Raw genomic sequence first — 17,408 nt, forward strand, 5'->3', positions numbered from 1 at the left:
GCTCCCAGGGAGCACAGGGGATGTTTATTTCCTCTCTTTTGCAGCTATACTTTTATCTCTTTGGAGACTGCTATCATGATTCCTCTCAGTTTTCTCCTTTTCTAGACTAAACAAATCCCATCCTTTTAATCTTTCCTCGTAATTTATGGGTTTTAAACCTTCCCTCATTTTTGTTGCTTTCCTCTGGACTTAGACTAAATGATCTGTGTCTTTCTGGAAGTGCGTTGACCCAAACTAAACTGATCGATGTATTAGTGGCTACATTTTCTCATCCTGATATTTACTTTGCAAGTGGGGTGTCACCCCTGACATCAAAGCATTTCAGGAATCTTTGGCAAATGCCCCATCTTGGGTCAGATCTGATGTCTGAATAGGGCACTAGGGGCTATAGTATCTTCAGTCTCTTCTGCTACACTCCAGTAGCCTAAGGCTTGCTAACTTTTAAACAAAAGGCAGTGGGAAGAGGAGGAGGTGAAAGGAAGGTGGTAAAAATACATCGTGGCACCATTCTCAAAGCTGCCTAATTCTTAGAAATTCCTTTTGCTGCTCTGTGCTGGTCTCCGTCTATGTCGGCTGAAATTTCTCACGCAGTGCATCTACAGAAGTGACTTCCCTGTGTGAGCTGCTGAGCATGGGACTGGGTTGGGAGAGCCTGCATCAGCTTTTGTGATATGACAAAAGCTTCAGAGAGCAGCCCTATGAAGTTTGTGATGTATGTGTTAAGGGCTGGTCAAGAGGATCCTTCCCTGCTGGAAAAAATCTTAATATTTTTGGCTAGCATCCCCCTACCTGGGTCCTGAAATCTACCACTGATGTTGGTGGAAAAACACCCACTTATGGTCAAGGCCAGGGTGTCTTGCAGTAGGTTTCTAACCCACTTGAGTGGGGTTAGAGTGGAAATAGGTTTCTCTTTGTGCAGCTGAAAGACTAGATGATACTTAAAATGACATAGCTCCCACTAAAACCTCCAAAGCCCTGACAGGTTAGGCAGCGCCGACATGATCATCTTCTGAGTGAAGTTTCGAGAAAAAATGTCGGTAGATAATGATCTGATTTAGTACGAACTTTGCCCTTTGTTTATTAATTTGAGAAAAAAAAGAGACAATTTTGCCTCAGAGAAATACAGAGAAAGGAGAAATTTGCAACTTGATTTTTTCGTTTAGGAGATCAATATGTGTTGTATATGTCAGAAAAGATAAGCCTCCAACTTGTCGTGTTAAGAGTTTTCACTGAATGAATGGGTGCGAAGACCCTGAGCAGCCCTTGAGAAATCATGCGGGAGAGGGAGGAGTGACTTAAATATGATGAGATTCATTTTCTGTGGAGGTCACTGCGGGCTATTTTCTCCACTAGTAACTTAACTGACAGAAAAACAAACAATTATAATTGACTTCATTAGCATTAATATGATTTTTTAAGTTACCAGAACTTGTTCTGGGTATCTGGAAAGTGAAATGAAGGAAAACAACCTTGCTTTTTGAGCATGCGAAGTTCAACTTGTTGCTACCTCTCTTTTTCTTGATTCAACAGATTGCACGCTGTTTTAAGTAAGCAGGGTTTTCAGTGTTTTCTGCCATATAATGCAAAACCACACAAAACAACAAAAGAAAGGAAGTTGATTAATGCTGGAATTGTTATGGTGCTTTCTCATACATCAGAATGGTAAATTGCTTTCCTTGGCTCTCTGGAAAATATCTGACCTTGATACTTCATATTCAATTTATGTAAACAATTACAAAATCATCTGAGCCAAATAGAAAAGGCTATTTCTTGAAAACCTGCAGGGAATGCACATGGGAATTTCCCACATGCTGTGGCAATCTTAAAAATACCTTCTTGTAACCCCCACAATATTAATGATTAACTCCGGAACCGTGAGTTTTTCCAGACTTCCAGTGAACTCAGTGATTTGTGTGTTCAGCTGCATGTATCAGGGGAGGGGCAGTAAAAAAAGTCATTTACCACTTCTATTAACTTGTGTTTAACAAACTATCTGCCGCGTTTTCCCCTTGAAATTCAGGGATTTCTGCAGATTGCATAGCTGACAAATATCACAGCACAGGAAACGTTGCTTTGTGGCTAAGCTGTGTGCTAAGACACTCTTGCAAGAGCTAGCTGGAACCAGTTTTGTTCTCCACCAATTACTCAAAGACAGATCTACTTTGTTCGGGGCACGTACCCACGCGGCGTACCCTGAACCTTCAGCGATGACCTGAATATTGTTGGTAGCTTGTTGATATACCTTGTTTATATCAGAAATTCTGTATTCGTATTCTGAATTGTTCCCATTACATTTGCTGTGGCAGAAAAAAGCAGCAGAATATACCTGAAGAGGTGGTTTCCCAGAGCGAGCAGGGCTTGTCGTGTGGAGAAACTCGCGTCACACAAAGTCTGCTCAGCTCCTAAAGTGGGGGGCAGCACCACCGAAGGCAGTTTGCAAGTGCAAGCTTTTAAATCAAGCTTTCAGAAGACGCCGTGTGTGCCAAGCCCTCACCTTGCTATGCCAAGAGCCTTTTCAGTAGCAGCTGGGAATATTCAGCCTCTTGGCTCACTTTTCTCTACCTTTTCTGGTCTTGTTTAATGTAGCCGCCTGGTCTGTCAACTGTCCCACGGCATTGCTTGTTGCAGTTTTTTTTATCATTAAAGTTTCCAGAGCACAGCTTTTTAATTAATTCAGCTTGAGAGGCAGGAGCAGAGCTGTCAAGGGCAGTGAGTCGGTACTTGTCTTTACTGGGGTTTGGAGAGGCAGAATAAAACCATTTTGGAGTAGTTTGTGAACCAGCACACGTCCATTTTGGGTTACTTTTAATATCATTATATGGTGGCTCCTCTGGGTGTTTCTTGCATTAATATAAGTCTCTTTTTACTCGCTGGACATTCCCAGCATTCACAATCAGAGCTTTGCTGCAGTGAAAACCAGGGACTTACCTGCCTGCAGTCAGAAAGATTAAACATTTATATAAAGTGGACAGGGAAAGCAGGAGAGTGGAAGCAGATGGTAATAAAATAAGAATCGACCTTTAGCTGCGCGTGGAACAGGAACCAATTTTTCCTTCCAGATGGAAAGACGTGTGCGTGTGTGTGTGCGTTTGCATGCTTGTGTGTGTTTGTGGGTGCACACAAGAGAGTGGGATGGCGAAGAGGTGAATTTCTTTCTTATGATTATTTTCTTTCTGCCCTGAGAGCCGTGCTTGACAATATCAAGATGATTAAAATAACTTTGTCTGATTCAGTATTGCTAAGAAATTATTCTAACTGTGAATCTTGCATTATTTAGTGGTCGTTCTTAAAGCTTTAGCTCTTGGATCAGACCATTTAATGAAAATTTTGGCTTTTAAAAATCAGGTTGGATTCTGCTCTTTATGGCTACGAGAAAAAGCCTGGAAATTTGACCTGAATACACCCGAAAGATTCAAAAGTCAGAACGTGACGCGGAAAGAACAGAAACCCCAAACCCAGCATGTTTCAAAAAACCCCCTCATAACACCGTTTAACAAAGGCAAGTACTTTCTGTCTTTTCTGGTATGTTAAAACTGTGTTAATATTAACCTGCAGGAATCATTTAAGGGAATAACATGTACAGATTGGTAACTGGCAGGCACTGAAACCTCATCTAAGAAGCTGCCGACCCTTTCAAACTGATCTGTTCTGGGCTTTATAATATTGTGGACATAACTCAGCATCTGTGTGCGTGCACGTACGTGTTTAAAAAGTTATGGGTACTAGGTTTCCCTTCTTCTGTTCCCGGTATACTGAGCACATGGCTTTGTTTCATCCCTGCTATAGCATTCAGCTTTTCAGCTAGCTGTGGAGGCTCACACGTCCTGCTGTAGCTATCCTGCTCTCCGCTGTTGTTGTCAGGATAGATGCTGGTTATCATTGCTGCGGGGGTTTGTTTAGGGTTCAGACTTCATAAGATCCCATGTGGTGGGGATATCTCTGCTCCGTAGACAGGAAGCATATGATCAGCTGGACAGTGCGTTACATCTCTCTCTCTACCTGGTTAATACAGGATAGGGGTCTGCCACAGCTTTTACCTTCAGATCTTGGCTCTGCAGCTGAGGCATGTTTTAATTCCACCCCCCCACCCCCCATATGATTTATTTCACTATTTTTTCCCTTAAAAACACCCAAAACAAACTTAGAAGCGTCAAGTTACTGGCACCTAGCTCGTGAACCTTTGCCCTGTTCACAGTGTCTTCCGTTTCCCATTGCTTTCAGTGTGACTGAAACTTTTTGGAAAAGGCGCTAGAAAGCGTACTGCTGGGAGAGACTCTGCGCTGCCTGGGAGACAAATGACACCTACAGTTCTACCTGTGACCTCTATGAATATTTTACTAAAGTATGTGCTACTAACATTTGTAAAAACCCTGAATTGTGAAAAGCAGCCCTTGGAAAAATGTGCTAATATATGGCGCTTACTGTACTGCAGAACCGTGACTTACTGTTTTCCATTCAGACAACACAGGACAACATACGAACTTCACCTCGCTGCCAGCCGGTACGATAAATCCACGGCAGCTTGGAGTAGGAAAGATGCGTTCTACTGGCTGGTCTCATCCCTTGTATCTTGTTGCTGGATTTTCCAGCGGTTCTGCGTGTTCAATTGCTAAGACAATTAGCCAGACATAAAACTGCAGGCTCCTTTCCCAGCTCCAGGCAGGCGGAGGCTTCACCTCCTGTCACACTACCCAGCTAAGAGCTATGCATCTAGCCCAAGCAGTCGTTTAGGCTTCTCCTACAGGCAGTGGATAGAGAAAAGCATCTCCAGAGGACGATTCCTTAAGACTGTTCCTTAATATCCATTTCACTGAAGAGGACGTGAACTGCTTCTCTCCTCTATAAAGCAAATCTACATCGTGGGCTTAAACTGGCTGTCTTAATTTTTAGGCGGCTACAGTTAGGTGAGATGAATCTTCCGCAGCTGGCGTTTGTCCTGTGCCCCGTGACTGATCGCTCGCCACATGTTTTATTTCAGTAGGATAATTGCAGATATTCGTTTAAGTGCCTACCCTCTTTCAAAACTGTTGACTCCTTGTTCGCTCTAACATTTCAGTTAGGCATTGCAGGAAATATTTCCTTGACTCATTTAAGAATTTTTTACATTATAACTGCATTGACTTAAATGTACTTTTCCCTTGCTATAGGTAAAACGACCTGATTTTCCTCTGCTTGGTTCAAGTTGTTCTTTACGTTACACGCCTCTGTTCTATCACCTTTTACTTCCTTCTTTCTAAACCGAAGGCTGCTATACTTCCTTGAACCCTTCTGCCTTTGGGAGCCTTTTTAGGCTGCTGAACGTTGTAATTATCCACTTTGGACTTTCCCAGTTTTACTGCATGTACGTCCTGCTGAAATTCAAGTTACAGGTATGGCAGACAGAGTTCCAGATGAAGGCATATGGTTAACCTATGTAATGGCATTATATGTCCAACAATGCTACTTTTTAACGACTTTTCTTTTTACTGTTGCTCTGCAGCAGTCAAGCATAACTTTTTCCTATGTATTTTGGCAAAGGATGGGTATTAATTTTAAAGGCACTTGAGTTTCTAAGGCTGAGTGTCCACATCTTATGAAAACAATTTTAGTTACCTGACTGTAAGCCCTGCAAGGACTGAGGAAACCTCAATCCACCTTTCAAATTCTTGAGCTGTGCATGTTGTTTCTGCGAGGAGCTCTTGGCTAACGCAGCCAGGGTGGCCTTGGTTCTCCTCCTGGTGGCAGAGGGTGCAGGTGAGCCCTGCTTTACCCCGTGCCCTCAGCGATAAGGTGAGGTTTGCACCGTGCTGAGGAGACCCCGTGCGGTGGGAGGTTTGTCACCCTTTTCTGAGAGAGTCAGAGGGGTCCTTCCCTCCCTTTGCGAGGAGCAGGAGCAGCTGCCTGAAACAGTGCTGGTGGGAAAGATACCAAGCTACGGAGGAACCAGTCCGATGAAATGACAGGTCCTGCTGTGTCCTACATTGCAAAGAAAGCGTGAGGCCACACTGGCTGTGTGTGTGGCCACCAGCTCCACCTGCAAAAATACGCTGTATTACACAGAGACTCTGAGAGAATTAGGCAAAGGTGTTGCAAACTGCGATAAAGTGCACAGTAAACACTCAGCGCTCTGAGAAGGAATCTAGCGCTTCTCGTTGAAGGTCTCTTGAAATGATCCACCCAGCTTATGGTTGCAATAAAAACATGCAGATAAAACACTCGAATACCCTACCAGATAGGTAGAATATGGATTTGAAGGATGAGTGGTGGTATGCCTGCACATGAAGGACGGGGTTGCTAGGAGTTAAGTGCTATGTGTTTACTTCTTTCGGGTTTGGTCATGACTGTGAGTGAGACAGCACAGCCGAGAGGAGCCACAAAGATTTCAATTCTGACAACATTCGCTAGGAAGAAAACCTGAAATGATGCTGATCTTAGTCATATAGAAATCCCTGATATTGCACAGGAACTACATATGAAATTACAAAGGGTATGTTGTAAGCAGCATGAATAAGAGAACGTGCTCATCTAAGATTGAGAAACTACCAGCTGCAAGGCTAAAACCAATTACGAGGGATGGTGAATGCACAGCCAGATCTACACCAGGATTAAAATTCTCATCTGTGCGGTTGTAGAGTAAAGACATTTTTCCCCTTGAACGAGGCTGGAAGTGCCATGCAACATTTGAAAGTTCACGATCTGTCACTGTCAGGAGTGGCCCTGGCTTTTGAATAAGTCAGCTGGAGATCAAATGCTGTGACTTGCTGTTTGTTTTGCAAATCACACCTGTGGACATGTTTCCTTAGCAAAGCCGCTGATTGTGACAAATGGGTATAACAAGTGCAGTCTTCTATTGATTCTCACGTTCTATTTTCTCGTTTTGGTGGAAACAGATGGAATTCAATTTTCTCACAATTACTATTAGCCAAGAATAACATCACTTAAATCAGTGCGGGGGAGGTGGAAAGTTGCAACTACAAAAAAACACACAGCCTGAAAAGCTGGATATTGAAATGTGACTTGCAAATAACCAGAACTGATGCATTATCCAGGCCCCAATTCAGACACACACTTAAGCATTTTCTGGACTCAAAACATTATGTCCCAATTACATACATGTGGTCAGTGCGTTGTGAAATACGAATATTCCAGATTATTTTTGTAGGTTACTCTCATGGAATGGCTGATGCTTAAATGGTAAAGTCTGAGGACGTTTTCCACTAAAAATAACAAACCCAGAGTAAGGCTAGAGGTAGCTAATGTAAATGATATACAACGGTACAAAATCATTATTTACTTTGCAAAATGTTAAAGAAAATTCTGAAATTAAAATACTAGTTGAAAATTAGAAAAGAAGTCAACAGGAGCTCAAGCAACTTTCATTCTTAAGCCAATCATTTCCAATTTTTCAGGCTGTTTGATATCAGAATGCTGTAAATTTGGAGAGGATGCATTTCATAGATAAAATATGATTACACTAAAAAATCCTACACTTTGTGAATGTTAGGGGTAAATCCAAGTGCTTAAAGTTAGGAAATGCCAGAATTAAAGATTTTCTTGAAGTCAGAGTTTGACACGTTGCTTTTTTTGCATCGTGCTAAACTCTCAGATGATGTGATCACAGATATTTTAGTCTTATGAAGCATGGCCTTTGGCTTTGTTTAATAATAAATGTGAGATTATTAATTTCATCCTAGGCTTCTTTCCATCCTTTTTATTGTTACACTGTCTTAGGAATTCCCCCAAACTACTACCTCTGTGTTTACAATGGTCTTGTAAAGAGGCGTTATTATATCTATCTTACAGATACTGAGTGGAGGCAGACACTTCTGTATCAAAAAGGCGCCAGTATAAGATTATTATGGTCCTCTATTTCAGAGCGCTTAGTGTTTTATAGTGCTTTATATGTTTATAGCGAAGATCTCTGGAAATCACACAGCTGGTGCCTGAAGTTAGACACCCCAAAACGCAAGGCGACCAGCCGGTGGTCATCTGTGCGAGACACTTGCCCCAGAACACGCATGAACCTTACGGCTCAGCGCCTAATAGCTGCCACTTTTTCAGGGCAGCTGCCTACGTCTTGCCCGCAGCCGTGAATGTGGAATAATTAAAAAATGGAAATCTATACTGCTTTGTGAAGTGTTTATCCTTTCTAAAGGCGCTCAGTCAGCACGAGTGATTTCTCTTTCAAATCAGGCAAGAAACGCTTGAGGAGGATGTTCAAAACCGACTGCTACCGCCAGAATGAACGATTTCCCCTGCGCCAAGGGTGAGACGTCCCGGCTGCGTGAGAGCAGGGTGGCTCGACAGACCCTGCGCCTCAGTCTCCAGCCTACAGACCCATCTGTGTTGGGCGAGGTTTGCGTTTGGCCTGGGAGACAAAGAAATTGCTGGTCGCCACGCTTTCGGCACTACGGGAAAGAGTGAGTCAGACTCTCTTCACACCTGATCCAGCGCTGCTACTTCATCCAATAAAGAAACGGCTGCATCTCAGTCTCTCGACTGGCAGAGCCTGATTTTCCATCGCTTGGCACAGTGGCTCAGACCGAAGGAAGGCGACTGCGTGCTGGTGGGAACCTGGGCCACCCAAGCTGGTTCCTGGGGATGCGGGGTGCCCCCTCTCGCAGCTCGCCGGCGTCCCCCCGCCCCGGTGCGCCGCCTTCGCAAACGCTGCGTTTCAAGCGCAGATTGCATCTTTGTCGTCCCCCCCCACCCCCGGCTTTTCTCTCATTTGAATGTCTGAGGGCTTAAATTTCTCACCTTAAAACCCAACCACGTATCAGCATCTGATACATATTTAAACAACTTTCCAGTGCCCTTGTTTAATTCACAGCACTGAAGTCAAATTGTTAAGCACATCTGCATCAGAATATTTCCATCCCCCCCCTTTTTTTTTAAGCTTGTAGCTTCTAATTCTAACAACCTTGTTGGAAAAAACAAGTAAAGACAAAATAGTTTAGGCAGTTCTTGTTGTAAAAATATTTCTAACCGAAGGTTTAACAGGCCTAGGATCTAAGTACGCAAGACCTGCAGAAACAGAGGTGTTAAAATAATTGCAAACCTTACAAATGAGACAGAAGCATAACTCTTTTACTGCTCTTGGCATTGGTTGAGTCTACAGAGAGGAAATTGAAGATTTTTATGATTCTGTTAAAATTACTGTTCAACACATTCAAAGGGATGATAGTGAAACATAAAGGGCAGTGTCTCATACGTTAATGTTAACCTGGCAGTACCATTTATATTAAAATTTGACTTGACTTTCAAGCACCATTTGAAAGGTTATTTCATGTGAAACTGAATTAAGTGGTACAGCTGAAGTTTGCCCTTTTATAATTTAAGTCCTTTATTTTTCCTGTTGTAAGTTCCAACTCAAAAAAAAAAAAAAGTTAAAAAAAAAAAACCCAAATACCCTAGTACTATTCCTCACCCTGCCGCCTATCAGCAAAATCCCCAGGTTGTTAGCAGGAAGGAATAGCCAAAGCAGATGAAAGAGGTGTACCCGAAAGGCAGGATTTTGGTGCCAGAACTCAGTTGCGTTAATGAGGCTCTTTCACCTTTTCACTGTGGTGCTTGAAACTAGATACACTTCTACTCTCTGGTTCCTAGGTCTTGTATTTCCATCCCCGTCTTTATTAATTTTGGGCTGATGAAACGCTTTTCCAGTCTGTCCCAACCTTTACCTCATAGACTGCTCTAGTTTTTTGAAGCACCGTACCTTGTTTAGCTAGGTTAGCCTGCTCCATACATATGAGCTGGATCAAATAACCCCGCTTCAGTCGCCTCCTTAACTTTTCCAGGAATTGTGTTAAAAACTAACATCTGTCTCCGTGAGGGTTTGTAGTGCCGAGTCTCTCAACAAGTCTACGTAGTTTTGGTAAGTAGCTTGGAAATTTTAGAACCTGCTGGAAAACATCCTTAAGTGAGTGCGACCCCAGGAAAAATTAGTCGTCCTCATCCTGAGATGACCCTGGCAAACGCGAGTTTAAATGAGGCTAGCTAGTTCAACAGAAACTGTCAGGCTTTTCTGAGAATCTCTCCGCCGCGTTCCTGCCAACTCTACCACTTTGGGGCATTAATCTACCAGATTTCCAGGCAGCCGGGAAGTGCAGACAACCGGTCACTGTGCCTGCAGCGCGGAGCCGGGCTGCGCGTGCGCGCCCCCGTTGGGCATGCCAGCGACGTTCGTTCGTTCGTGGTGACCTGTGAGCGTTGGCAAGCAGGTGCCCGCTGTTACTAACGGGGTAGGCGGGACGTGACAAGCAAACCGAGTCTCTGACTCCAAGCGGAGAAGACGGTGCCTTCAACACAATGCAAAGATGGGACAGAGATAAAAATAGGGATTTACAGTCTCTGCAGCCCGACTGTTTAATGGAACAGGGAGGAGTTGTCAGAATTGTCTTTATGAAGAACGATTTTATGATTTTCGTTAAACCAGGAGTGGATTTTCTTATTTTAGGAGATCAGCAAAAGTGGAGGGAAGATTTGGAAATGGGAAGGATTTTCCCTGAGGTTTGTTTTTATTGCTTTGCCTGTGGCTGTATTTTTCAAAGAATAGGTTGTGCTCTAGAGAACAGGAGGGACAGAGAAGGCAGCTGGGGGATGTCGCAAGAGTTGGGTGAAGTATTTTCTCCCTCTAAATTATGAGTGACCCATATGGAAATATTTGGACAATATTTGCTATTGGGCGATACGTTAATATTTTCTGAAAGAAGCTGCAGATGGATCAAGCATATTAGACTGTCTACGCAACTTCCCAACCTAAATAACTATGTTCCCGTTGTGTATTTTTAAAACTGCCAGTATGTACAGATTCGTCTATCTCTATTCACGTAACTTTTTACAGTGAGCAGTCCAGTCTCCACTCCCACCGAATTCATACTTCCTGCGGTTTTGAAAGTAAACAAGTGCAGAGGACATGAATGGAAGCAAATAAAGTAAACAGGAATTCTCATGCTAGTCGTATCAGTGCATTGCTATACTTAGAAGTGGAAGTCAAGTCAGTGTTTGGTGAAGCAAATCTCAGGCAATGAAGAAGGAAGCAGAAAAATAATCGGCACATGGGTCAGTGAGTCTCCAGAGGAAATCTGGGGTGCAGTTTCACAATGCACTGATTCCACAACAATACCAGTTCAGAAGTTCTGCCTGTCCTTGGCCTTCTGGGAAGGATTGGGAAGAGGAAAGGGTATTTTAAAACCAGATAGTTCAGTAATCTGATTTGAAGCGTGGCCTTACAAAAACTTGTACTCGTACAGCTGGGATTTGATCAAACGTAGAAAGGAAACCGGAGTCCGGGCACAGAAAGAACTCCATGACGGAGCTACGTCGGCAAAGTTTGCTGCCAGAGCCAGAAGGGTGTGGAAGTATACACTAAGAGTAAGAAAGGGGAGGTTGTCCATTAGCATGTTTTTTTACTTCATTTATCATATTTAGGGAGAGTTGGTAGATTTGAAGTTCCTGGACAGCTTTGTTTCTCGTTGGATGGACTAATTTTTTCATCATGAAACAGCTCCTGTGTCATTTTATGTTACTCCATTCCAAGTAACGTTGTTATGCAACAACCATCTGCCAAGCTGAAGTCTTTCATGAGTTGCTTTGGGGACTTGTGAAGAGATGCATGGATTTCCACTTTACTTTAGGAGAAGGTGGCAGCAATGAGCACATAATTCAAGTTTTACCTAACATGGGTAATAATAAATTGCGTTTGGCCATGCAGATTTTTATTGTCCTTGATTGCGTACTCTTTCCTTAGGCTTTTTTGTTGGCCTTAATGAATAAAACCCAGTATTGACAGCCACTCTTAGCAATATAAATAGATGCTTCTTTACAGGTAAGAATAATATTCTGCAACACTGACATCTTGTGGCTGATTAGAAATGACTCAGCCATGAGAGATTAGCTGCAAATTTATCTGTATCAGTTGTATATTCAGCATCTCCTGAAGTATAGTGTTGCTTAAGGGGCTGAATACCAGGAACCTGGAAACCTAAAGGTTAAAAGGCAGCAAATGTATAAAGGTACCGTTTCATTAGTTGACTAAACTGTGGATGTGGATAATCTGGCTGCTTGCTATTTCTTTTGGCTAATCTTCTCCGTGTGAATGATTCTCTCCAGAGGATAGGGATATAGTCTGGGATGTTTGACCTGACAAACAGAAACTGTGGCTCCCCGCAGTTGACCTTCTTCGTGTTTTCCTTCTCCTTTGGGAAACTGGGACAGAAAATAGGTCTGGAAAAGGCCCCAAGAGTAATCTTTCTTATTACCTATTGCTGCAGCCAGTAATAAGATCTGCAAAACTAGGTTATGTGACTCTCTGCCTCTCAGGCAGTAGAGCTTTTTGGAAAAGAAGAGTGTCAGGGTGACCGTATGGAAAGACTTGTAGGATCAAATCCTCCTGGCCAGAAAACTGCAGACTCCTCTGCACATTTAGGCCACTGGGACCTAAATATACTCTGCACAAAATGCCCTCACCTTCCAAGTAAATCTATGGTGAGAAAAATTAATTTGGACTTCTATAAATGTTAGATAGGCAAGATTTCTTTTTTGGTCTAAAGATAGATGTCTGTGACTGCGGAGCACATGATGGTCAGCCTCAGACTTTTTGGATGCTAGCAGCTTCCTGGATTGTTTCCTTGTTTACACATGCTTTTGTTGCTAATGAACATCTGTATCCACTTTATCATCTGAACCAAATGATGGAATGATTACTGAACATCAAATTAAATATTATGCAATTGTCTTTTGTAAGTATCTAGAGAACTTTCACGCTTCCTTAAGGATGCTAGAGCTGGGAAATGCAAGGAGCAATACCATTTTGAAGATGACTGTGTGCTCTGCTTACACCGTATGCTCCTGATGTCTAAGCAATTGTCTGAGTTGGTGCCATATTGTGTAAAATCATTAATGAAACCTGTGGGAAAAGGCCACACCTAGCCGGTAGCTGGGATTAAAAATTAATTATGAGACTCTTGATAGCCAGCCTTTGGTTTTAAAAATCCAGAACAGGCTAAAGTGGTTAGCACTTGGGGTCATATTTGCTAATTGACTTGTGAGATGAGGAATAATGTTCTTTTCCTGTTCCTCGAATGAATTCCCTCCTTTTTTCTGCTTAGTGCTCTTGTTCGGAACTGCTTTGAATAATTGTACCTCGCACAGACTTATGCAGCACAGACATGCTCTACACTCTTCCTAGTGAGTGTGAAAACAAATAAAATGAGAAGTGAATGATTCTGCAGTTTTTAGTATGCTTGGCTCTACTATACGCATTGTGCTTTGGCACTCTTTAATTCTATGTGTTAAGTCACCTAAAACAGTGACACGCACAAATGCCGTAGTTCAGGATACTGTGTAAAAATTCCAATTTAAAATTGTTGACACCATGTTTTGGGGAAAAATACCCTTTTATCTGCTCTGTTGACTTCATTTAATAACACAAAAGATTGTTCTCAGTCGATAGTAGCAATCTGGAGTGAAATCTATTATTCAGTATAATTTAAAAGTGGGTATTGTGGAGCTTGCAAGCACCATTCATTCATACTAATGTTTTTCTCTAAAACACATCTTGCTATATTGTCTAACTATATTAAAATCTATCACACTGAATCACAGATGTTTGTTTCAAAGAATAAAAGTGCTCAATTCAGCAGAAACTTGCAACAGTATGCTGAGTTAGCACCTTTCAAAATGTCAGCCAACTTGGTGTGAATTCTGTTTATTTAGTTTCTGAAATGTATTATACTGTCTTTAAGAGTCAAGATCTCTAATCTGTCCCACTTCCTTTCTTTGGTGCAACTTTCCTATACAATTTCTCAGTATACGTTCTTTTTCTTTGAACATCACAAAAAAAGAAAGATATACCACTGTGTACCACTCAATATTATGTAAAATAACATCTTTATTTTCTGTTTTACATTTAGAAATGAGTTTTTTTCTTCCAAGGCAGTGCATATGCTGCTGTTGTAGTAGCCCACACTGTAAGCTGAGCCTGTAAAATTCCTGTGTCTTTTTGTGTGCTCAAAAAGGAAACAGCACAAGCAGCTGATATTAAGCTTATGTCTGCAACTTGGACATTAGCATTTGAAAAAAGGGCATCAAACAGTAAATTATGAGTGAACAGGGAGATTCAGTCTCCTCGCAGCTCACTCGCAATGAATCTGAAAGGCTGCATTGTTTCCAGAACTATAAGCATTGGAACAATGAGATTTCTGTTGAGAAGTATCCTATAGCCTAATTTGATATTAAATAGTTACATTGTTCTCCAGTTGAAGTTTGGAGAAATAGCTGAAGGTACAGACATAAAATGCTTTGGTAAGTTGTAGGCATATTTTATATGTCTACATATACACAATTGTAATACAAAATATTTTTATTTTATTTATCAGAGAAAGCAGAGAGATCTCTGAGATTTATGGAGAGTCTCAGTCATCATCTCAGTCACTCTGTTTCTGAAGTCCACAACATTTCTCCGTTGCTCAAAAGCCCTATGTAATTTACCCCAGTTGGAGGAACACTGGTGACAGGACTGCACTTCTCTAAGCTCTGGTCTCATGTATTCAGCCTACTACTGTTTTTTCCCTCTCACGTTGTATTTTTTTGATAACATATGGTCTTTCATCTGTAGGGCTAGAAAGCCAGATGTCCACAGCTCTTTTGATCAATGCAATCAGTTATGTAGCCACTCATAAGCCTTTTAAACAGCGCTACAGAAGATTACAGGGAGTTTGTTTTCATATTCCTAGTTTAAACCGATTTACCAGACTCATAATGATGCTCTAAAACAGTATCGGTACATTGCCTAATCATACACAAACTGCACTATTTTATTTGTTAAGTAATAGATAAGCAATGAAGCAGCTGTTGAAACATTGTTTTTTTCTCTCAAGCTGAATGACAGAATTTGCCAGGCCATTTAATCAATTTCATACTGATTTAAACTTGAGAAAATCAATCATCTTAGCTCAAAGATTTGGTAAGCTGGAAAAATTGTGTTGTCTACATTGTAATGCTGTACTTTATCATTTTTGAATTAAAAGTGAAAAGATCCTTTCTGGTGCCTACAACTTAGTAACCCAAAGCCTGCTAAGTTGTTGCATGTGAGACCATTAAAACTGTAATACTGAAGTGTTACCAATTTATAAACTAAGAGGTTTTGTGGAATAATTAGTCACAATATGAATCTGAATAGTCAATTGTCCTCTTTTGAAAAGTGAGTTAAGATAGTCTAATTGAGCGTTTGTTAAGTAGGGAACAATCTGTACAATGTTTAGAGCCATTCAGTCTTTTTGAGTCTATTTTTTAATAAACCAGCTGCTTTCTATATTTTACAGGCAATCCATGCACCGAGAATGTGAAAAAAAAACTCCAGAAGTTTCACTCCATATCTACGGTGTAAGCCAAAATCAATATAGATTATTTTTACAGTGTGATATAAAATAATTTTTAATATTTTTGAAGGAAAGTCACAAACTTAATCTTTGATTTGCATAGCAAATCATAAAGGTGTGAGGAGGAAGAGAAAATAACTGCCCTTATTAATAGGATTTTTGTAAGAGCCAGCTTCTGTAGCCCTTCATTAAGCAAGGTTTCCTTTGAGATAATGAGAATTTTGCCCACTTTGAAACTTAGAGCACAACTGTTCAGAACCAGTATGTGCATGCCCTGAAGTTAATGACTGCAATGTTAATGAGGTTAGCGAGGGCCAGGGCTTACAGTCTTTCTAAAAATACACAAAAGGGCCAAGAAATCAGGGAAGAATTTTCATGTCTAAAATTTAGGCACTGGAGTGTGCTCTGAGGTGCCTGAGTGCGCTCTGAGGTGCCTGGTCCTCCTCCCACGTGAGCCGCAGAATGTGTGGGCAGATGCTTCTCTTCCCTTTACAGCGCGTGGGAATGAAGTGCCTCAGGACGACTCCAGCAGTAGCCCTCATGGTCAGCCAAGAGCCACCTAAACCATGCCATTAACAAATGCTGAGAGAGGATGAACCTGGAATTCCCCCTCCTCTGATGCCTTGTTTAGGGCTGTGATGAGGTGCCTTCATCCATTTTCCAGGAGCTGAAGAAAGGCAGGCGGTCAGAGATTTTGGATATTTCAAAATTTTTGAAATAGTTATGCGTGTCCCGTGTAAGTTATTCACAAGAGGCCAATCTTGAGAATGGCCTAGGTACTTCTGACGATGAATTTTCTTCTAAAAAACAGCAAAACACTCTCCTATAAAACTCATTCATTCAGAAGCCAAAATTTAAGTTTTCTAATGCTATGTAATAGCTTGGGTTCAAAAGAGCATGCCCGGGAAGTGAGACCCCCCGAGTTCAATTCCTTGGTCATCCCCTGGGGTCCAAATGCCTATTTCTTATGAGAGCAACTATCTGAGATGCTCTTGGCTGGTTTGAGAGGTGGGATCTTCACATGCCCTCCTTTTTGCTTTTCTTTCCTTTTTCCCGTGTCCCACTGAAGCTGTGCCAGTATGAAGAAAGCAGTTTAGGAATAATTGGGATAATGAGAAAAATCCAGAGGCTCCATGGCCTTTTATTGCACTGGGAGGGCTCTCACCTGAGGGAGGTTTCCTCTGCCATGCCATATTAACCTTCCTTCTTCACATCTTTAACTGTCCCCTAATGAGTGTCCTGTTTTCAAAAGCCGTTTATCATTTGTGTCAGAGGGGAGGGTCCGCAGGAGAAACTCGCAGAATAACATGGGCCAGTTATGCTTTTCTTCCTAACTCCCGACAGTCCATGGCTGGTTTATATCCTACAGTTTATTATGGAAAGAGTATGCTATCAAAGAGGGACAAACTGTAGGGCCGTGATTTGTGAACCATCCTACCCAGGAAGTCCCTGCTAGATTTCTCCCACTGCTGCAAAAAGGAATGGAGGAAATAAATGAACCTCATAACACCTTGGAACATAGTTGTAATCACTGTCTCTCTCCTGCTTTTATCTTTGTCCTTACACACAAAATACTTAGCTGAATAGGTGAACATATATTTTCTACTACCACCTAGTTTAAGAATGACCACATGTGACTCTGCAGATGAAGTTTTTCTACTAGTGTATTTTATACTTGTTTTCTAGTTTCTTTCATTGTACCCTGATACAACCTAAAATTTACTTAAGGTTCTGAACGCATGAATATTAAAATAATTTCAAAAGCGCGTAAGATATGCTCAAGACTTCTGTTTTGAGTGCTATCCCACGGCATCAGAAAAACAAGAGATTTCAGGGAACAGATGGACATGAGTTTTCTTTTCACATATTAGGACTAGCTGCACTTTCATACTTAATTTGGCACTTACCCTCAATGTGGACTTCATAAAGTCTGTATCGCCTCCTGCATGCTTCATAAAGTCTACACCGGGGCCACACTCCAGAACAATGCCCCACTTTATAAAGCACAAATTGGCTATGCAAACTTTATTAAGTATATGAAACTGCTGT

At 41.6% G+C, this 17,408-nt stretch overlaps 1 long non-coding RNA gene across 1 annotated transcript in view; it reads left to right on the forward strand.

Moving 5' to 3' along the window:
• Positions 1 to 13,767, forward strand: part of LOC138067252 (uncharacterized) — a 56,688-nt gene extending 42,921 nt beyond the window's left edge. The window contains exons 5-6 of the long non-coding RNA XR_011141131.1: positions 3,346 to 3,499; positions 8,173 to 13,767. This is a non-coding gene — a long non-coding RNA (uncharacterized lncRNA). The remainder of the gene's footprint in view (positions 1 to 3,345; positions 3,500 to 8,172) is intronic.
• Positions 13,768 to 17,408: the final 3,641 nt, after the last annotated feature.

This window comes from Struthio camelus, chromosome 4 (assembly GCF_040807025.1).
Source record: "Struthio camelus isolate bStrCam1 chromosome 4, bStrCam1.hap1, whole genome shotgun sequence".
Classification (NCBI taxonomy): domain Eukaryota; kingdom Metazoa; phylum Chordata; class Aves; order Struthioniformes; family Struthionidae; genus Struthio; species Struthio camelus.